Below are 23,701 nucleotides of genomic sequence, written 5' to 3' on the forward strand. Positions count from 1 at the left end.
CATATAGCAAGCATTTGAAAGCTTATAGCAAAACATTGCCTCCTTGTTTTTTGTTTCTGCAGAGAAAAGCTCACCACGGGTTGCATAAAACATTTATTAATGTTTTAGCTCTCTCTAGCCTTTGCTCTGGATACCCAGTCACAGTAATAGAGACATTGAGCTGCTGTTCTAGGAGGCAGCTGAAACCCGGGGTGTCTGTGTGCAGCCCTCTGTGTCCACACTGCTCCCCATAGCTGGGCTGTGAGTTCCCACCTTGTTCTGCAAAGTTTCCAAAGAGACATCTCAGAAAGTCTTTCTCGGGAAGACTTTGGTCACAAGGCTTGTGTTAAAAAGAAGACAGAAACATTTGGGCCACCTCACTGCTGAGTTCACTGGTACTTAGCTTCCTGTCAAGGGCTATGTTGGGCCTAGGCTGTTTTTGTTGTTTGCTTGTTTTGTTTTGTTTTCTTTGATTGATTGTTTTTTTGTTTTGTTTTGGTTTGTTTGTTGTTTTTTTTTTTTTTTTCCTTGAAACCAGGCTGCTCTTCATCTTGTGTTGCCATAAGACATGTCTGGATTCGAGCTTGGGCTCAGGCTCAGAAATATTTTATCAGTGGAGACTGCTATGAGGAGCCACTGTGCAGCCGGGAAGGGGACAGGACTCCTCAGCTCTGGTTGCAGGCCTTTCTCTCAACCCAGCCTTACGACATTGAAAGTAACCACAGCGCTGTACTAATAAGTGTTTTATCCTGAAAATGTCTGGGGGTGAAGAAGCCTGTCAGTTGTTCTTCCAGAATGGAGACGTTGTGCTATTGAAAGCTTAAGCTAGACTGGTATGAGTCAGAGAAAGGGCAAAGGTCTTCCCTGTGACCACATGGGGAATCCCCTTTTCCTTCCAACATGCTCACATGTGACACACACACAACTCTATGTTTCTAGGCTGGTTTATCAGGCACCAAATCCCTCAAGACATTTTTCCCACAAAGCAGTCCCATATTTCACCTAGTGGGCTGAGTCGGCTGAGCCAGAGTCCTGTTCTGCACTGCAGCGATCACCCAACAAGCACCTCCACCACTGCAGGGAGACTGAGAGGGATGGAAAGACCTGGAGGTGCAGGGGGAAGCAGTCAGTGTTGGTTGTAATTATTGCACATTCTGCAAAACTAATGGCAAGAAAACCAACTTGTGGTGTCTGAAAATGACATACTGCTGCATGTATTCTGTACAGAAAAAAAAAAAAAAAAGCTTGCTTTATTGGAGATAAAGTCTGATTTTAAAAGGTACAGCTCACAGATTAAATATTCCTTGTGGTGTGAGCCTTAAGTCGCAGAAACCAGAATCCAGCAAGGACAGGTTCAGAAGTGTTTTCCAATTCTATTCCTTTGATTTCAGCAAACAACATGTGATAGCATGTACATGTAGGAGATAAAAAGCAAAATCAGAAAATAGTAGTATTCTGTTTGTGTTGTAAAGGTGATTTTTTTTTCCACATGGGATAATAGGTGTGGCAGCAAATGTGGTGCTTGTTTTTAGTAAAGCAATCATTGTTTGGATCCAATAACAATAAAAAAAATTAAGACAATAGAAGCAGATTATTTGAAAGCTTGTCAATAGAGAGCTCCTCACAACCCAGAGTTATACATAACCATTATTACACATCCATTTTTTCATTTGTATGCACTTATGAATAAAACAGGAGAGACTAATATAGATGAGATAAACAGTCAGAGATTGCAGTCCTGCATGGGAAAGTTATTAACAATAATATTAAGCAAAAGGAGCTTTTAAGAGAATGATTTAACCATTTGTTGCTGTGCTCTGCAATCAAATGATGTCATCTCAAACTCCAGGTTTTTGCCTCTTTTATAGCTTTTCATGTAGCAGCTGGGATGGGAGCCGAAGTAAATAGCTTTATAACTCGCTGGTTCCCAGAGCTTTCTCTTCTGTCCTGCAGTATTGCCTCAGGAAGGCCTGAAATTATCCCAGAATCTCCATGTCTGTAGTGGCTGTGTATGGGCTTCTGTGCTGTTGACTGCCCAAACTGGCTGTGCCAGTCAGCAAGGGGTTTTCACCCCCCTGGGGTCAGGCAGAGGGAGATCAACAGGGGCAGCCTGCTGGGAGAAGGATATCACAGACATGAAATCATCAGCAGGGACACAATATTACAGCTGGATGAAGCTTATCAGCTACTGTGGTAAAAGCAGCAAAAATCATTATGGATTATAACATGATGTTCTCCATAATGCTTGCCAATAGAATAGGTATCTAAACATCTGATCCATAGAAATACATCTCTGCATATTTTTTAAAAAGGTATCAATTCCAGAACGGAGCTCCATGCTGTGAAGGGTCCACCAGCCTTGCTATGTTAGTCAAATAACATGGATTTGAATGATAGTTTTGTAATAGTATTTCCAGTACCTTAGAATTAAAACTAAGATTGTCTGCAGATTTCAATCATAAGCTTCATTAAGATAGTTAAAGATATTAAGAAAACAATATGTTGGTCCTGCTACTGTATTCATATTTCCTTAGTATTTGCAGCTTGTGTACTTCACTTCATGATGTGGTAAAAAAAATAGACAGATTTTAAAAAATCCTTAAAGATATCCAGAACAATAATCTTTCATTCACTTATGTCATAAAAATTGCTTGAGCAGCTTTATTTATGTTTGTGATTTGGAAACCAGATAGATTTCCAAATGGATGGCTCATTTGGACCAGATTTGATGTACAAACCTTCAGCCAATCTGCCTCTCTCAAAGATACCTCAGAATGGCAAAATGTGGAAACCTTGTGATGGCAACAGTGGAGATTTTAGGCCAGGCCTGCACAGACCACAAAGGACATTACCCCCTATTCAGTTTAAAGACAGAAGAACCAGTAAATCAGTGACTGTAATATACAGATAGACATACACCTCTATCTCACAAACCCATAGCATTTTCTGACACAAGCTAGGTAGGAAGTAAAGAGCAAAACATGAGAGGAGATAAATGTAGCCATATTTTTCCTTCTGCCAAAGCTAGACATGATTTTTTTTTTTTTTTTTGGTTGTAAATAGGGTGCTCCTGAAAGTGTTTCATTCAATGCAGGATTTGGCTATAGAGGACAAATGATTTCAGATTAGTCACTTTTGTATTCTTTCATTGTGGTCTGTCATATCTAAATCCTGCATATCAATGCAATGAATACACTGCTGTAAAAACAGACACTTATCAATTTTTTTCATTTTTCCTAGCCAACACTTACCGCAACTTATTCTCTCTCTCATTATCATTTGTAGTCATGGCAGTGCTCTTGTTACAGCTTTTTCTTTTCTTTGCAGTGATATTAACTCAGGCATTTTAATCAGTCTCAGACAGAAATTTAGCCTGTGAATTCTCAGGGAAAAATTAATATAATTAGTTCTCTTGGACAGATTTGGCAGTCTGAGAGAACATCACATTGAGAGTTTGCATTTTACCTTGCTTTCAGTACTAATAGATCTTCTGGATATGAGCAGATGGAAAAAAAATATTTATTAGAAAAGTCACAGATAACCTCCTCTTATTTAGTTGTGTAACTGTATCTGCATTGTATTCAAATGTATTTATGTATGAAGACCTAAAACACGCTTGTGTGAAAATGTAGTCATTCTTGCCTTTAAATTGATTGTATTATATGTTGCATGCCTAAAATTGTTTGCCCAGTCCCCATGCAACACTCTCCACAGAAGCAGTGAACAAACCTTCTTGGCTTAGGAAACCTTACTTTCCTAAAATCACTCCTGTGACTAAACTGCCTGACTTTGATGAATTTATCCATATAATTGCAAATGAACAGGATCAGGATTTTAGGACTCAGGACTTTGCATCTCAGAGCTCATATTGCATGCTTTTTCTCCTTTCTGAGAGATGTGCTATAAACTGAGGAGCCTTTTTTGTCCTGTATTACCTATAAATTGCCAATTCCTTGGGGAAAAAAAAAAAAAAAGGATTTATAATGGTAAAATTTTTACAAACATCTAACTGACTTAATATAAGCATCTTCTCAAAACATGCTTCATAACACTAGAGAAGAGGGCAGAAGGTCTAAAATACAAGCACAAGCAGTAGTTTACTTTTAACTAATTGAAAATCAAATGTTTTTTTACCTCTATTGTTAAAAAATAATAAAAATAATAATAAAAAAGAAAACTAAAACAAAAATCTTGACAGCAGAGCAGAGCAAAAACATACACCTCAACAAAATCAGGCCATTAGTTCTGATTTAGATTAACCAGATGTCTCAAACAGTCTTGTGATACAAAAAAAAAAAAAAAAAAAAAAAAAAAAAAAAAAAAGAGAGGGAGGGGGAAAGAAAAGCACAGCTTTTTAATTAAAAAAAAAAAAAAAGTGCATAGTATTTTTGAATCTAATAAAAAACAGCCTTGTGATCTAAGTCTTTTCCTCTCCTGCTTCCACCATCACCTTCAACAGTGACCATTTCCCCACCACCCCACCCTCCCTCCGTGTTTGTCTCTGATGTATTTCCAGAGACAGAGGAACAAAAAGCTGCTTGATACCCCTCTTACAATAGAAAGGAGATGCGACTGGCTGTGTGGGAGGAGCCGCTCAATTCTTCCATGTAGTGCTGGTACACATGCTTCGAGCGGCATTAAGTGTTCCTCAGAGCAGGGAACAGAGTGTTCCAGCAGGATCTAACACAGGCAAAGATAGAAAGCCATTTTCTTCACAACTACGCAATGCATTAATACAAGAGCCTGAGCTTGCAGGGGATGAACCTACTGTTTCAGTACTTTTTCTTTTCTTTTATTTTCTGCATCTTAATTTAATTTTGAATTATTTAAGCAGATTTCTTGATTATTTTATATATATATATATATAAAAATTTAGTGCTTCATGGGAGCCTGACTTACAAATAATTACATGAGAGATACAACAGTTGCATAAGCATCCTTTAAAGTTTTGCATAAAATGTCTTGGCAGCAACAATTGCTTCACCTTGGGTTTTTCTGTCCAATCATTCAGCTAGGAGTCAGTGGAGAGGGAACAAGTGGAAATTCATATGAGATAATGAGAGAAGAGAGACATAAAGCCATGCCCGTCTAAATGGAACATGAACACCATATGTTCCTTGGTGCACAATGCCATAAGCAGGTGGAGCCCCACCAGCTGTCTCAGCCCCACTCTTATGCCACGTAATTGCAGCCAGCTCAGGGCCCGAAACTGTGCTGCTTCATACCAAGAAAACAACATGTGCAAGGCCAAGACAGGGAATGTCTGCAGCACATTCCTGTCCTCCGCATAGACATGCCTTCATTGTTTCCACTCAGTTTTGTTACCCTGGAGCTGTAGGGTATTTCCTGCAGAGTCATCTCCTCCCACCAGAGCAGAGGTTCAGTCTCATATGGTATATATACATATGTAGGCAGTAGGACCATACCAGAGCTGGTGCTGCCAGCACCCAAACACTTCTGTTGTACACCAAATATCAAAACAAACAAAAACAATAACATACAATTCCAGGAGAATTGTTCAAAACTACCTTCAAGTGCGGGTACACACCTCCTAGATTTTCTATATATGTATCACATTATAAATAAATGCTCAGGGGTAAAGGATGTCCAGGAGCGATCATAAGATAAATAAGTAAGGATGTCCAGGAATGATCATAAGAAAGCTCCTTCTGTTGCTGTAGTCCTAGAGGAAATGATCTGGCTGTAAGTCATGCAACTTCCTAATTTGTATCAAAGGCAAAGTCATTAGTTTATATAAAGATGGCTTAGTAATAACTGATATTTCCTGAAGATTGGTCATCTTTTTCTTTCAAAGATGGTGGAATACAAAGTAAGAAATAGTGATTGAAAACTGTATTTTTAATGTACATTTTAAATTGTTAGACTACTGCAGAAATTTGAACACAAAACAATCTTAAAATGATAAACCAAACCTTACTTTTCTGCTTTATTTGTGTGACCTCAATGTTACAGCCAATGACTAAAAGTATAGCAAGGATGAACTTCAATTGATCAAGATTGTAGAGTAATTACAACCCTCAGACTAACACAACAGCTATGAGGGCTCAATATCTGAGAGCTTTGATGGTGTGAAGAATCCCATGTCCTTGGGGTGCAGATAGGAATTTCGCCTGCAGCCAGCTCATGGTTTGTTTGATACACTGTGAATTCAACAACTGTGGATTTCATTTCATTTCATTCTGAATCTAATAATCTCAAATCACTTTGACCACGTTTGTAAATGCCAGAAACATGCTATACCTTTGCCACTCCAGCTCTAGAGAAGTTACACTGGCCACAGATATGCTGATGCCATCAGTGAAGGTTTTGGAACAAAAACAATAGCAGTTTTACTATTCCTGGTAAAAGTAAACACCCTTCTCTATGAAGATGAAGAAATAAAAGATTACCTATAGCAAATATATTTATGGATGGTCACACAAAAATTCATTAGTGTTGTTCATTAGCTCCAAAAATTGGAGAAAAAGCAGATATTTAATCTGTCTGGAGGAAAATTTTGTGTGGACTCCTTTTTGAAGCAAACTAAACAAAGGCAGAGGAATACTTTTGTTTTGTAACTGGCATGAGTCTTCTCCAAGTATTTTTATGGTTATCATTTTTAACCTCCTCATGGTTTATATATCAATTGCGCCAGCTCCTTGAAAAGGTGATGATGCCTTCATGTTCTTGAAGCATAAGGTCAACTCAATACTGTGCACTAATGTGAACCATTCACTTGTGTATACACTTCCCAAATTCATCAGGCTTTCTTCTGATAACAGAAGAGTTTTGCCATGGAGTTCTGTAGAAACAGGATAAGATTTTACATTTTTCACTGTGGTGAATGGTTTAGTAACCTTTCCTTTATAAACTTTAAAGCCAATTTTATTTTCCTTCATGTGACTTCTGACTTGGTGACTGATATTCACAGTTGTTGTTTTTCTCGGTTTTAACTGACAAAGCTTTAAAACACTGGGAAGTAGATGAATTCCTTCTTGCCAGTAGAAGAGTATGAGGTCAGGCATTACAGAGAGACAGAGTCCAGAGGATAGTCTGCAGGAACTGAATCTTATCAGTAGCCCTCTAGCATGCATCTCTATAAGAAATCGTAGGACTGGAAAACTTTGGTCACCCCATATGCATCATAAATGGGTTTTGAAGTTATCAAAATTATTACATTACTGTAGCATTTTTTCAAAGGGAGTTAGGTATAAAGGCCACAAAAATATATTATTGTAAGAGCAATTATGTTTATTTCCATGATGGTTGAATGGACTTTGCCACTTGTCACAAACAGCAGTGAATATTATTCCTTTACTAATTCAAATTAGCTGAATCCCTCTACCAGTATGAAAAGAACTAACACTTTTTTTTTTTTTTTTTTTTTTTAAATCGATGGCAAAATAGCTAAAGATTTGAGCAGCATATTTGGTTATAAAAACCAACAAGTGTTAACATTTAAAAACAGGTGGATTACCACATGGATTATAGCGCTGATAAAAAACACTACAACCAACTCTTTCTGTAAGAAGTGATTTAGGTACAAACGGAGAATTTGATAGTAAGAATTGAAGAATTTTGAAAATGCTTTAAGTTAACAGACTTTAAGGTTTACTATTCAATTGGGAACATTCCATTTACACAAGTCCTACTCTGCAAGTGAAATAAATCCATTTCTACTTTAAGTTTCATATGCATAGGTAGTATTTTGAAGAGAATTAAGGACATCCCTTAGGAAAAATAAAATAAAATAAAAAAGATTAAATTGTAAATGCTCTTCATCTTACAAGGACGCAGAACAGGAAGCAAAGATAATGTATACCTGAAAGTAGTGGAGCATTTCACATTTACTTGGGTATATCATACATACATTCCAGAGCTCATGAAAAATGAGTAGTTGTTTTTATCTCTACTTAGCATAACCTTTTTTGAAAAAGAAAGTCAGCTAATGATTTTTGCCTTATTTGTTTGCAGTGTGGAATGGGTAGTATTCCCACAGAGGTAAATAGAAATTGAAAAACAAACAAACAAACAAACAAAAAAAACAGACACTAGGGGATTTTAAAAGATGTGTTGGCCTAGACAATAAAGAAGTAAAGAATAGCTCAATTTTTTGAGTGATTGAAACATTTGCTCTGGCCTAACTAATTCCCGCCCCCCCCCCCCCCCCCCCCCCCCCCCCCCATACACTCTCATCAAAATAGAGGCTTTTTTAAAGCATAACCTCAAAAGTTCGAAATGGCTGGTAAGAGCAGCTCTCCCCAAGCTATGGCCAAGCCTATGCTGCTCCCTATGCAAGGGAAGCAAATTTCCAGAGTGAACATTTGGTGCTGAGGACCTAACAACCACACTATACAGTTTCTGGAGGTTCCTTTCAGGTCACTTCTAGTCTGGTCCCATGGGCTATATGTGTATTAGTGTCTGGAGAGCTCCAGGGTGTGCTTCTGGGTCACTTCTCCCAGTTCAGCTGTAGCCAGTAGCAATCCAGTTCAAGCACTCAGGACCACACTGTGATGGGAATTAAAGCATTGCCAAGCGTTGACAATGAGGAGATTCATTTCCAAAGAGCCCTCTTATGAAACTCGGTCTCTAGTGCCCATGCACCCCATGATGCACTCTAGTCAGGGACAGATTACAGTCAGTCCACCCAGGGTACCACCACCAGCTTGCAAAAGCTTGCTCCGTATGGTACTGGGAGAAATATGATCCCAGGGACCGCGGAGAGTAAGGGCTTGCTGAGAAGGAAGGATAGCATGTGTCTGGCTACTTATGCTCTGTAAGCACGAAGAAAGGTGTTACTGTGGTGTTAGCAATGTGATTACAGTGTGGGGCCCACCGTAGAAAGCCCCAGAATCAACAGGTCAGATGGACACTAGTCATCTCAGAATATTTTTGCTGCCTGCTTTATGGCAGCTATACCAAGCAGAGAGCAGGCACAATGGAGGGTCTGTGCTTTTAGCAGCAATCAGGTCCACCTTACAGCTGATAATGTGACTCTAAATATATCAGTGATTAGGGCTACCCTGCACAGATTAAAGTCACAGCTCTGTATCTCACATCTGAGGCACAACAGTTGGCCTGATGACAGGACAAACATGAACTCTATGACCTGTTTTTCCAAACTGTTTTTTAAAGCATGCTTTAAATATACTGGGTCACTGTCTGTGATAGCAGATTGCAACAACTGCAATTCCTTCTCTAAGCATGGCTTCCTTAAACTTCAAAAATTGCACTAGGGTGGAGCAGCCTGCATGATTAAGAGGTCATCTCATTAATGGTTTCAATGCCCCTAATTGTGTCACATCATTAAAAAAAAAAAAAAAAAATTGTAAAAGGCATCAGCATAAGCTTTAAGCAAAAGAAAAACACATATACAAGCATTTCATTTTGTCAGCACTATAGCAATGTATAAAATACCTTTTTTTGACACACCTTTTTATAAAGATGCCTCAGTTATCCATTTTAACACATTTCAGGGACAAGAAGTGATCCTGTGACCCTGAACAAGCCGTTCTAATTGCATGTCTGTCCAGAGCTGAATTTAAGACTCTGCTGCCTTGACAAACAAGACTCCCTTTTCTCTGCCTCAGAAATCCCCAATATAATTATAGAAGATTCATTTCTTTCCATATTTTTCCCTAGGCAATGACCTGCTTTGCTTGTATGGCAAAATCAACCCCGATTCTATCATCCAGAGGATAACAGAGTTGCCTTATCTTTTTCAAATAAATGCAACTGGGAATTGCAAAAAGGAAAAAAAGACCTTATTCCTTTAATTGTTCACCATTTTAGCATGAAGTTACACACAGGGGAGCCTTGAAACTTCTTTCATGTTCTGACCCTTTAATTCAATTAAGGCCCTAAGCTAAAGCAAAGAGCTAGCAAGAGTCAGATACTATTGCTCCTGATAATGTAACTGCCAAAAAAATTAATGGCATATAAACAGTCCAAGTAGCTGTTTTGTTATGAGATTTCCCCTTCTGAAGTAGGTTAGTTTGCCTATTAGATGACAAAATTATATATGAATTCCTTACACACTCCCTTCAACCTTTGATTTAAAGTAGGCCACTGGATTTAGACACTTGAGGTGCAAAGAAGTATTCATATTTCCTAAACGGCCTTCTGTGATCTGAAGAGATCAATGGTATATATTTTACTTGCATTGCCACATTTGGAATCCTAGGGGGGAAACAAAAGGACAAATAATGGATTGATTTAGATGGAATTTGAGATTACAGCCTAAGGATTTCAAACACATTTTGAAGACTTGTGAAAGGTCATATAAAGAGCCAACCATGTGTTGTGTTTTGCTTTGTTTTGTTTTTCTTTCCCCTATGGTCAAAGTATTGGCTGCTAAATGTGTAACTTTGAAGAAAATGGAACTTAGACTTAAAATCATTAATGTAGTCAAAGGGAAGTATCATGGGTCTGATCTTGAGCCTTAAATAAATAATTAAACAGAAAACCAGGAAATGGGAAACCAGGAAAAAAAAAAAAAAAAGTTTTACTGAAAATAAAGAAAAAAACTGACACACTTTCATGTGTTACCAAATAAGGAACTCAAAAACATCTATTCTGAACTGGGGGGGAGGGGGGGGGAAAGGGAGGGGGAAGGTACATAAAGTGAAAAAATACTCAGAAAAATAAGTCTTAAATATCCCCCCTAAATCTGAGGAATATACTTTAAGTGAATTTCATGATCAAGCAAAAATACTGAAATGCTTGAGAGTGTGTATTTGGGGATCTGCATTTTCCTCAGACATGTTCTTATGGCAGAAGTGTTGATGAGGCAAAAGTAACAAAGAAGAGGATCATGGACAATGTTGGCTGTACAGAGTCAGAATGGACTGGGCTGGAAAAAGGCATCAAGTTCTCACCTCCTAATAGGAGAAGTCAGGTAGCAGCTGTATCTCAAGTATCTACATACAGATCCTCTCTCACAGCAGGCATTTTTAAGAGCATAGCTCTCTCTGCCCTTGCTTGAAGCCCTTGAATGCTGCTTTGGACCAAGGTGACCAAGAAGTTCTTGGTGAAGAACTGTAAATAGACTTGAAGGCAAAGAGACACTGCCAAGCCTGTTTGCTTGCCATCTTCTCCCAGAAACTCTTGAATCACAGAGTATCTCAAAATAAGGGTGAGGTGAGAAGAAGCTTTCTCCCTATGCAGTACATGCAAATGCCCAACATCCAATTTTGGAAGGACCTCCTTAGGAAACCAGTGTCTCATGGACTTGGCTCTGGGTTCTGTAGCTTATATGAGTTCTCCTACAGGAACGGTTTATAGGGAGTAATCCACCTCTAGTGAAAAAGCTTCCTTTTGGACTTCACTGCTCCTCTGTAGGATGGCCATGTTGACTGACCTCATTAATCTTGTTTTTCATGGTCACTGTACTGTGCAGTTATTCCATTAACATATTGTATTGCCTGAGGCTGCATTAATGTATGCTCTGTTCTATATTTGCCTAATTTATTTAGGCATTTGTAGTGCACTGACCACTGTAGGGTGTCTCTCTCTATGGGCAAATGAGAAGAGCATATGGCATGGAACTCCAAGCTATTGACTGTGCTCCTGGGAAGCCTCATAAAAAGGCACAGATACTCTGATGCAGTGGCTTTACACACCTCTGCTGTGGAAAAAAATAAATCTACATAAGGAGCACTTTATATACTTTTATGCCTGTGCATAGTGTGCAGTGAAGGAAGGGAAGGGAGAACATGCCTACAGCCTGTAACAGATTTTTAACCCCCTGACAAATCTGGGATCCAACTTAAAGAGTAGATTTTGCAGAGCTTAGTAGCAGATCACATATGGCATTGCAAGGGCCAACACATAATTCAGACATTCTATTTTCTGTCATTTTTCGAGGCAACAATAGAACTGGATAGAATCAGCAAAGTGAAAAAAAATGACAAGGCGTTAATAAAAATAGGACTTCTTTCCATGAGTTCATCTCTCCAGCATTTAACATATATGCATACATTTCCTTGCTTGGAAATAAAGGTCATCATTCTTTTTTTCTTTTTGCTCACCAAATTTATACATGACCTTTTTCTTTAGGAATGCAAAAAAGCACAAGATAAATGACATGAGAATACTTTTTTTTTTTTAAGTTTACTACACTCAGGCTTAAAAGACAGCACAAGTTGGAATCAAATATAAATTAATGTGTTTTGCAATAATACATACGCATCATCTAATACTGAAAAAATTAATAATATTTTTTCTAATATTTTCCTTATTAATATTTTATTTTTTATGATTAACTGTATTAGGTGAGCAAAAGTGTAGAGAAAGTGTCATATGCTAAAGTTTCATGTTTTTACCATCAACTTTTGAATCATATTCCATTTTTAAAGGCTGGTCATCAGATATCTGTAGTGCGTTCTGAATTGCTTTTCTTATGTTAAGAAAAATATTGCAGATTTTTGATGACATATTCCAGAAATGGCTAGTGACTTTAGATGTCAGGCTTGAGACCCTCCTTGTATCTTTAACAGGTGTACCCATGGTTTCTGTGAATACTGTTCACACACTAAAGAGCTAGAATTATAGTAACAGTAAGAATGAGAAAATAATTCACTCAAAATCCAGAAAAATATAAGATCAGGAGTTGGCCTTTTGTTTAAGCTTTAAAACATCCATACCTCTCCAAAGCAAGCAGCAACTGCACTGTTCAAAATAATGGAAAGCCAGCCCGAGTTTGATCCAAGTGCCCATCATCCCTTTTTCACAGTCATTACAATGCTGTCCAATTGCTGCAAACCCAGAGGAGACATGCTTTTAGGGGAGGGAGTAGATATCAGCTCATAGCCCTGCCTTGACCATTTGTCCCTTAGTAATGGCAAGGAATAAGGCAATTGGGAGAACAGAGCTGAGTGCTGCTGGAAAGGTAAGAATATCTTTAAAGGCTCAAAGGCTTGTTCAAATTGTTTTATGGCAACAGAGTAGCCATAAAACATAATTTGAATTACAAACAGTGAAAATTTATTGTTAAACCAGTTACTGTGTCTGAGCCACAAGCGGCATCTGAGCAGAAAGGAAAGACCTGGAGCCGGATGGAGGAGGAAGGAGTTTCTTACCAGCATGTCACCCACGTGGCATCTCAGGCAGCACAAAGAGCAGATGTCTGCTGGGGGATGGAGAGCCCTTACCTATTCAGTACCTATTTATTTACCAGCACTCGTCAGCCTTGTCCTGGGAAACAGGTAGTCTACAAGGGGAAAGGAATACCATAAATATGAGAGGAGGGAGGTAGAAATACCTTCCTCCATCCCCAGATCCATGTTTATGTATGGTATGACACATAACTTCATCCTCCCATGTGCTTTTGAATTCAGTTCTAGGTGGAGCTTCTGAAGGTGAGGAAACACTGAGGAAGTGTTGAAACTCAGAAAGTGGTGTTTACACCATGTGTGTCATGAGGGAACTTTGTTCACCTCACAGTTGTAAACCTTGGGAGAAGAGTCGTCAAGCAGATATGTGTACACCGTTTTGCATGTTCCCTACACCGTAGGGTCATATGGAGGTAGTTTGCTGGAGAACTGATCCTTCCCACTGAGTCAGAGCAGGAATAAAACCATCCTCCTGCGGCAAGGGTCCAGATTCCAGAAATACAAACTAAGCTCTGCCCATCATACTGTACAGAGAAAAGACATTTAAAAGCTGCTGCACATTATAGCTCCCCTAACATAACCAATGAGGTCTTCATAGCCAGTCCACAGTCTCATCTGCAGTTCCTGGACAGATCCTGGGTCATCAGAGACCCCCGATACAGCCAGTTGTCCCACTGATGGTGTTGTATTAGCATTTGGTCCCTGACTTTATCCAGAACAATGCGTTCTTGGAAAATGCAAATATATTTACTCAAAAACCGATCCATGAAAAACCTGCTATTCCCAAGTCCGAATGGCTACAGCATGCCTATGCTGAGGGGATCCTTGAGGAATACACCACAAATACAATTACACCTTATTTCAGCAAGCCCTCCTGCCTCAGAACAGCTGAAAGTACATTATCAGGGCAACAAATGACAGCTTCAGCTGCAGATAAGATGAATTCTGTAAAGAAACCACCTCTGTGATGAAACAGAGACAAACCTGTATAACTGCATATGTTGCACAAAGTAAATTAACAATTTATAACTCATTCACATAATGCAGTTGCTTGCAGCAAAAAGCCAAGAACTGTACCCCATTCAATGGAGCTTTAGGAAGACACTATTTTCACTCTGCTTTCAAAAAACAGTTGCTATCAAAGGCCAAAAGGAAATGGTAGGTGTTAGCTAGCCTAACTGTTGTGGATTTGACTGTCAGTTCTGTATCATATTGAGGCTGTGCATTCTTGCATGTGCATCTAAATGTCAAACTCCTTACATGCACTGCAACTCAACTAGGTCATGTTAACGAGATCTTCAGAAGTGTGGCTTTAGGTGCTCTCCCAGCCAAACCAGCTTTAATCAAAGCCTTTCCTCAGTAAAAAAAAAAAAAAAAAACAACAACACCTGTGCTTTCCTCTTAACCTTGGTGTTGTCAGAGACTTGATAGTAAGAACAGAGAGCAAGCTCTCTCCCTATTTACATGGATTTTATTTTTTTTTCCACCAGAATTTATGTGATTCCAAAATAAAAGAGAGGTATGCAAGATGGAACTTCATTCAAAAATAAAGTTTGTCTGTTTCCATGACATGTTATTATTTTGCAGAGTATTTGAGATACTAGATTCACAGCAATTTGGACATTTATTCAACATTTACTAAAAAGAAATACTTGGCTGTTTTTTTGTTTGTTTTCTTTCTCTCTCTTACATTCACTGCATAGAGGAAATCATTTTTGACCTGTATAAATGGCACACAAAAATGCTCTCCCCTGCCTTTTCCAAAGTTTAATCTAACAATCAAAAATGACAACAGCATAGATAAGCACAAATGTCAGCCAGCTGCACACTAGCACAGACATGTTTCATGGAGGAGGTGGAAATAACTCTCACTTTATTAAAGAAAGAAGGCTGATGTACTCATGTTTGCTTTCCTGTATATATTCTTAAAAATTCATATTCCTAAGCTAAAAATGAAATAAAAACAAGTGCTGCTAACATGGAGACACATTTCAAGTGATTCTTTCAGTTTTCTAGATCACAGTATATTTTCTTGAAATAAAGTACACACACATACATGCACTCATACACAGAAACAAACTTTACAGAATACCAGCAGATTTTCTAGTGTTCAAGTGTTCTTGTTACAAAGTGTGTTCTCTAAACTGGAATGTCTATCTCAAGTTGAATGCAGTGATTTTTCTTAAACTACAGTGAAACTTTCCCCTCAGAGTCCAAGCACAGGGAAGGCATGAAAAGTAGAAAAAAATAAGGGCTGCTCTTTGGGGAGGGGGTGGCTGGCTTCCAAGGGCACAAAGAAAGTACATGTCAGAGCAGCTGCAAATGCTTGAGCTGGGATTCAAATGCACAACCACAGCCCTCATGGTGATTAAGGAATAAGTTAACTCTCTGTAGAAAGATCTATTATTTGTAATGTGCAGTGCTCAGCACTGTACAGCCAGGGAGGGAAGCACCAACACAGCTCCTTTACTGCAGTCTCACATTTATCAGCAGCACTCAGATCATTCCTAGCACACACTGCACTTGAAGCTCATACACCTGGTTATACCAGCTTTCTTAATCATGCATTTTAAAAGGATTCCTCTTCTGATTTTATATTTTCAAACCAGTTCAGCTATCACCTGATTGTAGTTTACACACAACCCTAATCAACATATTAGAGCTTGGGAACTGCTGTGCCATGTCATTCCACTAAAAGGAAACAAGCTGTTCCTATGATGCATCCGATTGCCTGTTCACACAAAATTAAACCCTTAAAAAAAAAAAAAAAAAAAAAAAAGCATTAAACACTTTTTGAACTGTGCAGCCACATGAAGTTGAGCCCTTCCCACCCCCTGCATAATGCTGCTTACATTAAGCCTTTGGAAACCTGTCCAGGTGTGCTTCCCACTGCCTGGAATCATGGGCTTGGAGGAGGCAGGATCTTGAAACCGCTGACACTGGCTTTCAATACACTCCTTATTTCCAAGTAAATATTCTGCAAGCTTGTGATTTTTTGGCACTACCTTCACTATTGTGGCATTGCCCCGAAGGACAGACTAACCCAGTTTAAAATAAGTATATTTAATAGTGCAGAGCTCTATAACCTGTCTAGTAGGACTTTAACCATTGCTTTGTAAATGATTTCAAAACCAAGCTCAGTTACAAAAGAAAATGAATTTTCAGTTGACTAATTTTTTTTTAGTAATAATTAGAAAGTTGTTTTGCAGGTTTTTGTTTCTGGAAACTGTACAGGTTTACCCAACTGTAAGCACATTCGTGAAGGAGAGCAGCAAATTTATTTTTTGCTTTTGAATCAGAACATAAGTTAATGTTTCAAGACAGATTTCTATATTGAGCTTACTCAAAACATGCAGCCAAGAAGAAGACAGACTGACCAACTGACTGACGCTCCCTTCTGCCCACACACAGAAACATGTATACTATGGCCAGATCTAGTAAACACTGGTTCAGGGGGAGTTCATTTCAACTTTAGTTTATGTCCAGAAGGTTTGCCGTGTTTTATGTCAGTGGTCATGTATTACTGGACAGGAGATTCAAAAGAGTAATGGAGAACACTTAGCTGTGAACAGCAATTTAGTCTGTGTACCAGTAATGAAATGTGCTGTTAGCATGTGTTACTCTGTCCATTTTTTTGACATAGTAAGAATAAATAATTATCTTCAGCAAGAAAATCTTGTTGCATAATTTCAGCCTAACAGAAATTACCCAAATGGAGTTGTAAGACAGTTCAAAGGGTTTCATAATAAAATCAAAATCATTCCCAGTTAGGAATTTCTCCCATGATCAACATTTGGACTAGGTGTGCTACAAGGCCTATCTACCTCTTTCAAAGATACGGCATTTGATTTTAGCTGTGCTTCTTGTGAGTTCTAACCAAACAATGGGAAAATGTGTTTTTACAGTGTAAGGAAAATCTGGTGATTTTGAAAAATGATGAGTCCAACACTCCAAAAACCGACCCAGAGTCAGTCTCCAAGCACAGAGCATTTAAACCCAGCATACTGCTTCTTGCTTTAGACACATTTTCCTTCCTTCCTTTTCCTGGTACAGGACAGATTAAAAGTGACTTTTGCAGCTAAATTAGAACTATTAAATATTGTGTTCATTATGGTAAACTTTATTCTTAACCATTTTCTTCTGGTGCTGATATTAGTCCAATTCCACCTTTAATCCTGCATTTTTGTTTCACATCTGCTGAGGAGACAATGAGGTAACCCAAAATAACACACAAATATGAGTTTGTACTTGCATACCACAGTCCTTTTTGTCCCTTTGTCCCCCCTTGTTTTTTAAAACAGAAAAATATTTTTTATTTGTTAACATATTAATCTTACAATGTATCAGAATATAATAACATTGCCATTATTTGGATTAAATAATGAATTATATAGAAAACATTTTTAAAATGCATGAAATTGTCTTACGTATGCGAGATATGAACTAAATTTTGCTCTTCTTAACTGATTGGCATCTTACATCTTCTTTCAACAGGACTTCTAAGGACTGTCAAAAAATTACTCATTGCACGGAATAGACTACACCAGTAAGTAAAGGGAAAATACAGTTGTTCTCCTTGCAGACTCACCTCTGACGTACCTGTATTGGACTAAGTACAGCCCTTGCAGTAAGTTTCCTCTGCAAAGTGAGCATGAAGTTTTTGCCTCCATTTGCAAAAGCAACAAAGTGGCAATTGAAGTATCAGAGCTCTGGAGCTTGCAAGACTATCAAAGTTCGTTCATGGTTATAGAAAAAATAAATACGATGATAAATTTTTTTCCCAGTGCATTTGGATTTTTAAGGAGAAACAGTTCTCAGCAGACAGGCTTCTAGACCAGGGAAACAGCATTAAGTAGCCTAACATCTGACAAAGGAGATAGCACAGACATAGCCCCCGTCAGGTCAGGCAGACAAAGCTTCACAAAATCCAAATTTTGCCCTGTCAGCAAGGCATTGTTTATGTCAGGACACAGCAAAAAGGTTGTGCACAGATGGAAACTGGGTCAATCAAAGGTGAAGAGGCACAGGAGGAAGAGTTTAGCTGCTATCACTTCTTGAAGACAAGGTTATCTGAACTCTTGCTTTTTCAATTGTTTGTAGATGCATCATATTATTTTGTTCAAATATTTACTAGACCCCATCAAATAATCAAGCAAGCGAGATTTATTATTGTTGTTTCCAAAGCTGATTACAGAGGGGAGATATCGCTTGGATAATCAAGCAATGAGAAAAGATTAACATTTAGAGTATATGCTCCCACATCTCTTTTCAGAGCACAGATGCTAAAACTGCGGGACATCAGTTTAATCCCCAGGTATTGTCACAATCATGAATCCAACTGGTTTTATTCCAGGTAAACAATAGCCAACCGCTACATGCCTACTTACAAAACCATAATTAGGGGAACTGTCACCTAAGCCAATAATGCTTCAGCTGACCATACACAAAATAAATCCCTTTCATTTAGATATTAAGCTTATAGCCTTCTATTGCCTTACATGATGGGAGATAGGGACAGTCAAGGAATTCTGCCCATTTTTTTTAGCCGGACAGTGCAGGATTTGTCTGTCTTGAATGGAGACAGTCTGGCCCTAGCTAACAAGCAGGAGGACACAGCTACTGGCAGAGTTTCAGATAACTCCATCATTTAAGCTGTGAACTCTGAGGGAAGGGGAAAAGGGGAAAAAAGGGGGGAGAGGGGAATGAGGGGAAGGGGAGGGAAATGTTTTAGACAGAAAGTTTTGGCCCACAAACTGTGGTAAGATTCAAGTGTGCTGAAGCAGCCAGCTTTATCTAGTGATAGAGAGCAACTACTTAGATAGCAAATGAAGGAATGCAAGTGCATTTAAAACACTTCAGTTTGGAAAGGAAAGTTAAGGCACATCTTCTATTCAAACCTTTAAAGGAAATATTTGTGGCTTACAACTGCAAGTGGATAGGACATCTAAAGGCATTTCTTAAAATAACAAGAGGGAAGAAGTTGTTAGACTGATTATTCATTAGCTAACAGGGCCCTGGGAATAAAGGTATTTGCCAAACAAATAATTAAAAAGTATTAACTAAAACATTTTTGGAACACAAATTATTTCTTGTTTAAAACTAGTTGATCACAAAAGGTGACAAGCTATATTACACCATCCCAGATACAACACTGCTAAATTCATGGAGAAAAGTGAAGATTTACAGTAAGGAGCAGCTGAAGATGTACATCAGCCACCCGCACACCTGAACGCTTTTATTTACTTTCTGCTCCCACAGGTGTTCACAAATACTTTTTCCCACAGCAGCAGGCAGAGAGGAGTGAAACACTCTGAAAACTTCTGTGGTCATGTGTTTCTGTGTAAATGCAAGTTGCACACAGGTGTACACTGGCCAAGTGTACAGGCAGGCCTGCCTGTGCACACACCAGTCCATAGCACTGGTTTGGTTCAGCATCAAAAACTGGGCCATAGTAGCCCAGGCACTGAAGCGTGGATTCAGCACATCAGGCACCCAAACAAGGCCTCTTCTCAGTTCCCTGTGCTGCAGTCCTGCAGGCAGCAGCCTTGTGCAAACACCCAGTTACGAACATCACATACCTTGTCCATTAGTCACAGTGTGTTGCGGGCTAGCATGTGTTCACGCAAATAGCATAAAAGTCAACAAATGCATAAAACCCTGTCATCTGGTCTTGAGTGAGCATAAGCAAACAGGAAGATGCATTTGCCATGAGAGGAAGGACTGTGGAGCAGCTGCCAGGCTTCATCTCGCCACCCGGATGCTGAGCTAGCTGCCGTCGCCAAACCCTCCCTGCTCAGCTGACGTTCAGGAAGGCTGGTCCCAAAGCCACCCACAACCTTCAGCTCCAAACTCGCCCTAAGTCCTTAGGAAATTCCCACGGGGCCAAGACACAAAAGACGGGGATGTTTCCAGGCAGTTTTCCCTGTGCTATTCATTGTGCAGAGGCATCCTCCTCCTCCTCCATGCAATCACCACCTGCATCCAGATCACACGTCTGCACCCTGTTTCTTCCTGGTTTCCTTTCAGTCCCATCAGCATTGATTTATCTCCTTCCCAACACGGGTGGCTTAAATAGCTTTTCATGGAAAATTCCACAGCAGAAAGAAATTTGGATTTCTCACAGGCTTGCTAAAGTCACCCAGTTTTACTCTTTCTTCTACTGTAAATCAACAAACCCTGAAGACCTTGGAGCAAGAAGTGCATACTCAAGAGATACTTTGCAACATTTTATTGGTGTGGAGTGTTTGCCAGTTTAGATTCCTCCTGAGGAATGTTAAATATATATATATATATTAGTTTCCAAAAGAGGCTTTCCTCAATCAGAAAGCCATAAGAGCCTTTCACTAGCCTCCATGACTTGCTTCTACAAATTCTACAAAGACTGATGGTGATTCACCCTGTAGGAGAGTTGTGCTTAAACACACTGCTGGTATCACACTTCCAGCTTCAATGCAGCCAGTCTGAGGGCTATTCTCATCACAGGAGGCACCACCCGCCCAGACACAGAGCAATACAAGTTCCTTTGTACTCGAAGACTGGACAGTAAACAGGCTGCCAGTACAAGGCAGTTGGATGAAAAGAATCAGAAGAATGCACTTTACAGCTGCTCAATTCGATGATCAGGGAGGAGGAGGAAGAAGGGAGAGGTAACTGGGCTCTGGTGTTTGCATTAAGGTCAGCCCTTTGTCTTAACACTTTACAGCTCGCTGTGAGACCATTCCACTTAGACTCAGAGAAGCATCATCCAGCAGGTTGTAGTCAGCCATGTAGTCATTTAATCATTAGCACCAAAATCACAGCTATGGTCGAAGAGCCAATATTTTAGACTTATGCCTTATTTTCAAAAGAGACAGAGATGCTGCCCATCTCTTCTGACAAAATAGAGAAATCTCTATCTGCAGAAAAAAAGCTAAGAAGACTTACTCGTGGTTGTACCAGCAGTGATTTTATATACTTTTAAAACATTCCTATGCTTTTTGCAGGATCAGTACAGAGATGTATTTCACATAACTTTTCTGTGTAAATTAGTTCAGAGCAGAAGCAGGGAGAAATGGCTGCACGCACAACAGTAACAAAATCATGTTGCTTCAGAAGAACATTAATTAATTTTGTGACCCCTCCACTCTCTCTGACCCAGTTCTGAGAAGCTTATTGCAGTTGTCAGGTCAGAGCTCATTTCAAAGAGCCAAGTGTTAACTTTGCACTTACAGTTTATGCTGGCTGGAGTCTGTCTGCTTGCATAGGATATGTCCTTGGTCTTGACCTGCATTATTTCCTATGGTTCCATAGTGCAGAAGTAAGGAATAAGCCTTCCAACACAATTTACAGATGGCATTGATCAGTGGGCTAAAACTCCACAGCTGATTAGTTCTGCCTTCTTTAGGAGTTAATGGGAAAATAAACCTTCTCTTTAATGAGATGGACAACATAAAAATGTTTTCTAGAAAATAGGCAAGATGCCTTATTGCAAAAATGATACATACAGAAAAGCAGCAAAGTGCCAGAAATCCCACAGACGTGATAAAGCTCAATAAATAGGATGGATAAACAAAATAAAATCAGGGAACCATGGAATTCTCTCACAGATTGGGGTAAACTTGTTCTCCCTTCCATACCAGTCCTATATCCAAGCTTATTTTATCTGAGAATGCTAAAACAGCACTGAAGAGAGTCAAGAAAACCATTAACACTTGTGGTGGGTAGTGTTAATTTAATCTTTATCCCATACAGAATATTAAAGAGGAAAAGCACACTTGTTTGTTTGTAGAGCTTACCCCTTAAGTGGGAGCATCAGCTGTAAATAATTGAAGCTAATCGCAAGTGGCAGCAGAGCAATGCATGCACATGTAAAGGCACATACCAAGTACATATATTTTTAAAGAACACGCAGTTATATATTACATATACCACAATGTCTCCACAAAGAAAAAAATAATAAAATGATAATAATATTCATCATCATTTTGGCAACAGTTGAGCCACTGCTTCCAGAGTAAGTTCTCTGCATTTTCAGACATATTGAGCTCTCTTGACAAGTGCCTCCATTTGGATCCCAGAAACTGAGGCAGTTAAAGTTACAGATGTTATTGAAACACAAGCCATGGGTAACTTTCAAGCATAGTCTATCCTTTTTTTCCCCTCTCACACCAAACAGATTGCTCTAGATGTATTGTTATTAACTAAAATCTTACAGTATGATATGTGATTTGGGAAAGTAAAGTATTTCTTACAAAACTGTTTCTTATTATATATATGTATGTCAAATTTATAAATGCTGTTGATAAAAAGCAATTGAAGTCACCCCAAAAAATTCAATGGTAGAGTATGGCAAAAATACATCATAGGTCAGTTTTGCTTATTATTCTATATTGAGGTTTGCCTACATACATTATTTTTGTTCTATGAGTCAAATATATTTGCATTACTCTTAGGAATTTGTACTTTATTCAAACCTGGAAGTGAAAAAGTTCTTTTCTGCACTTACTTCTGAGGGGAACCTGAAAAACTAGGATGCTGCACAGCAGCTGCAGAACAGTGTGATGTTTCAGAGAGCTCAAAGCATAGGAGAAGAGATGATGGAACTTGTCTTAAGTTCGGCTGCACATCCCTCCTTTCCAGGGCATTCATTTTACGAAAGGGTATAATGAGCTCCTTAGATGTAGGAGTGAGATCATGCACAGATGCAATAGAAAAGCTGTTACTCTCCTCCAAAATGGCAATCTGTCTTGTCACTACTTTGGTTTCAGCTTCACTTAGTCCCTTTTTTCTTTTACATATATATATTTTTTTTTCATTGTTATTCTTAAGTACAGTTTCTGCTTCACTTGGGTTCACTAGGAAGTTGTACTGTCAGCCCTTTCAGCTTTCATGTCTTTGGCTGAAGAAATGAGCTTGACTGTATTTACTCCTCAGGGATTTTAATTATGATGGAGACCTGAAGAGCTCATTTTCAAGGGACATCCTTGCAAAGACTGGCTGCCTGACACAGCTGCTACAAGACACCAAAGAAATCATGCCACTACTGCCACTTCTGGGTGCACAGAATATATATCCTGCACGCAACATTATAAAGATGATAGAATGGCATGTGGGGATAATTTTTAAGTCCACCTAGACAGTAAACAGTTGTCCTCTCCAGAACATAGGGCACATCTGCATCTGTGCCTTGTGGCAGAGTATAATGGGGAAAGGAGCACCGAAACCAATAATACAGGAAAATAACTTCATTCTTTGAAAAGAGACTTTCCACCCTATATGGCAGTGGGTTATTGCACTACTACCATTGGAGCTTTCTCTGTACTCTTTGTTCTGATGTTATGTACAGAAAGAAGGGAAAGGTCTGAATCAGCCAAATGCAGCACACTGTTCGGTCTCAGAAGCATTACTAATCTTGTTACAATATCAACTGTGAGGCATCCCTCGGTAGTAAGGGGGAATGGAGCTAAAACAAAGGGAGGAAGGATCACTAGCACAGGACTGAGGCAGCAAAACAAGCAGGACTAAGGGGCAGAAAATGAGGACTGGAGAGAAAGATAAGAAGGTGACAAGTCTGAGAGGGTACAAAAGTAAGCACAATGAAACGAACTCAATTTTGCACCAGAGTAGAGGCC

The 23,701-nt window shown here is 39.0% G+C and overlaps 1 long non-coding RNA gene across 6 annotated transcripts; it reads right to left on the reverse strand.

The window, feature by feature from the left end:
• Nucleotides 1–1,263: 1,263 nt before the first annotated feature.
• Nucleotides 1,264–21,863, reverse strand: LOC137848746 (uncharacterized). Of its 6 annotated transcripts, none has more exons than XR_011091504.1 (6): nucleotides 21,575–21,862; nucleotides 21,300–21,468; nucleotides 13,059–13,189; nucleotides 4,534–4,659; nucleotides 3,231–3,361; nucleotides 1,264–2,089 (listed from the first exon to the last, which is right to left on the reverse strand). It is a non-coding gene; the product is annotated as an uncharacterized lncRNA (long non-coding RNA). The 6 variants fall into 6 exon arrangements; XR_011091505.1 differs by having other exon boundaries at nucleotides 21,300–21,400; nucleotides 21,575–21,850; XR_011091507.1 differs by having other exon boundaries at nucleotides 1,264–2,092; nucleotides 21,300–21,863.
• Nucleotides 21,864–23,701: the final 1,838 nt, after the last annotated feature.

Source organism: Anas acuta, chromosome 1 (assembly GCF_963932015.1).
Source record: "Anas acuta chromosome 1, bAnaAcu1.1, whole genome shotgun sequence".
Taxonomy (NCBI): domain Eukaryota; kingdom Metazoa; phylum Chordata; class Aves; order Anseriformes; family Anatidae; genus Anas; species Anas acuta.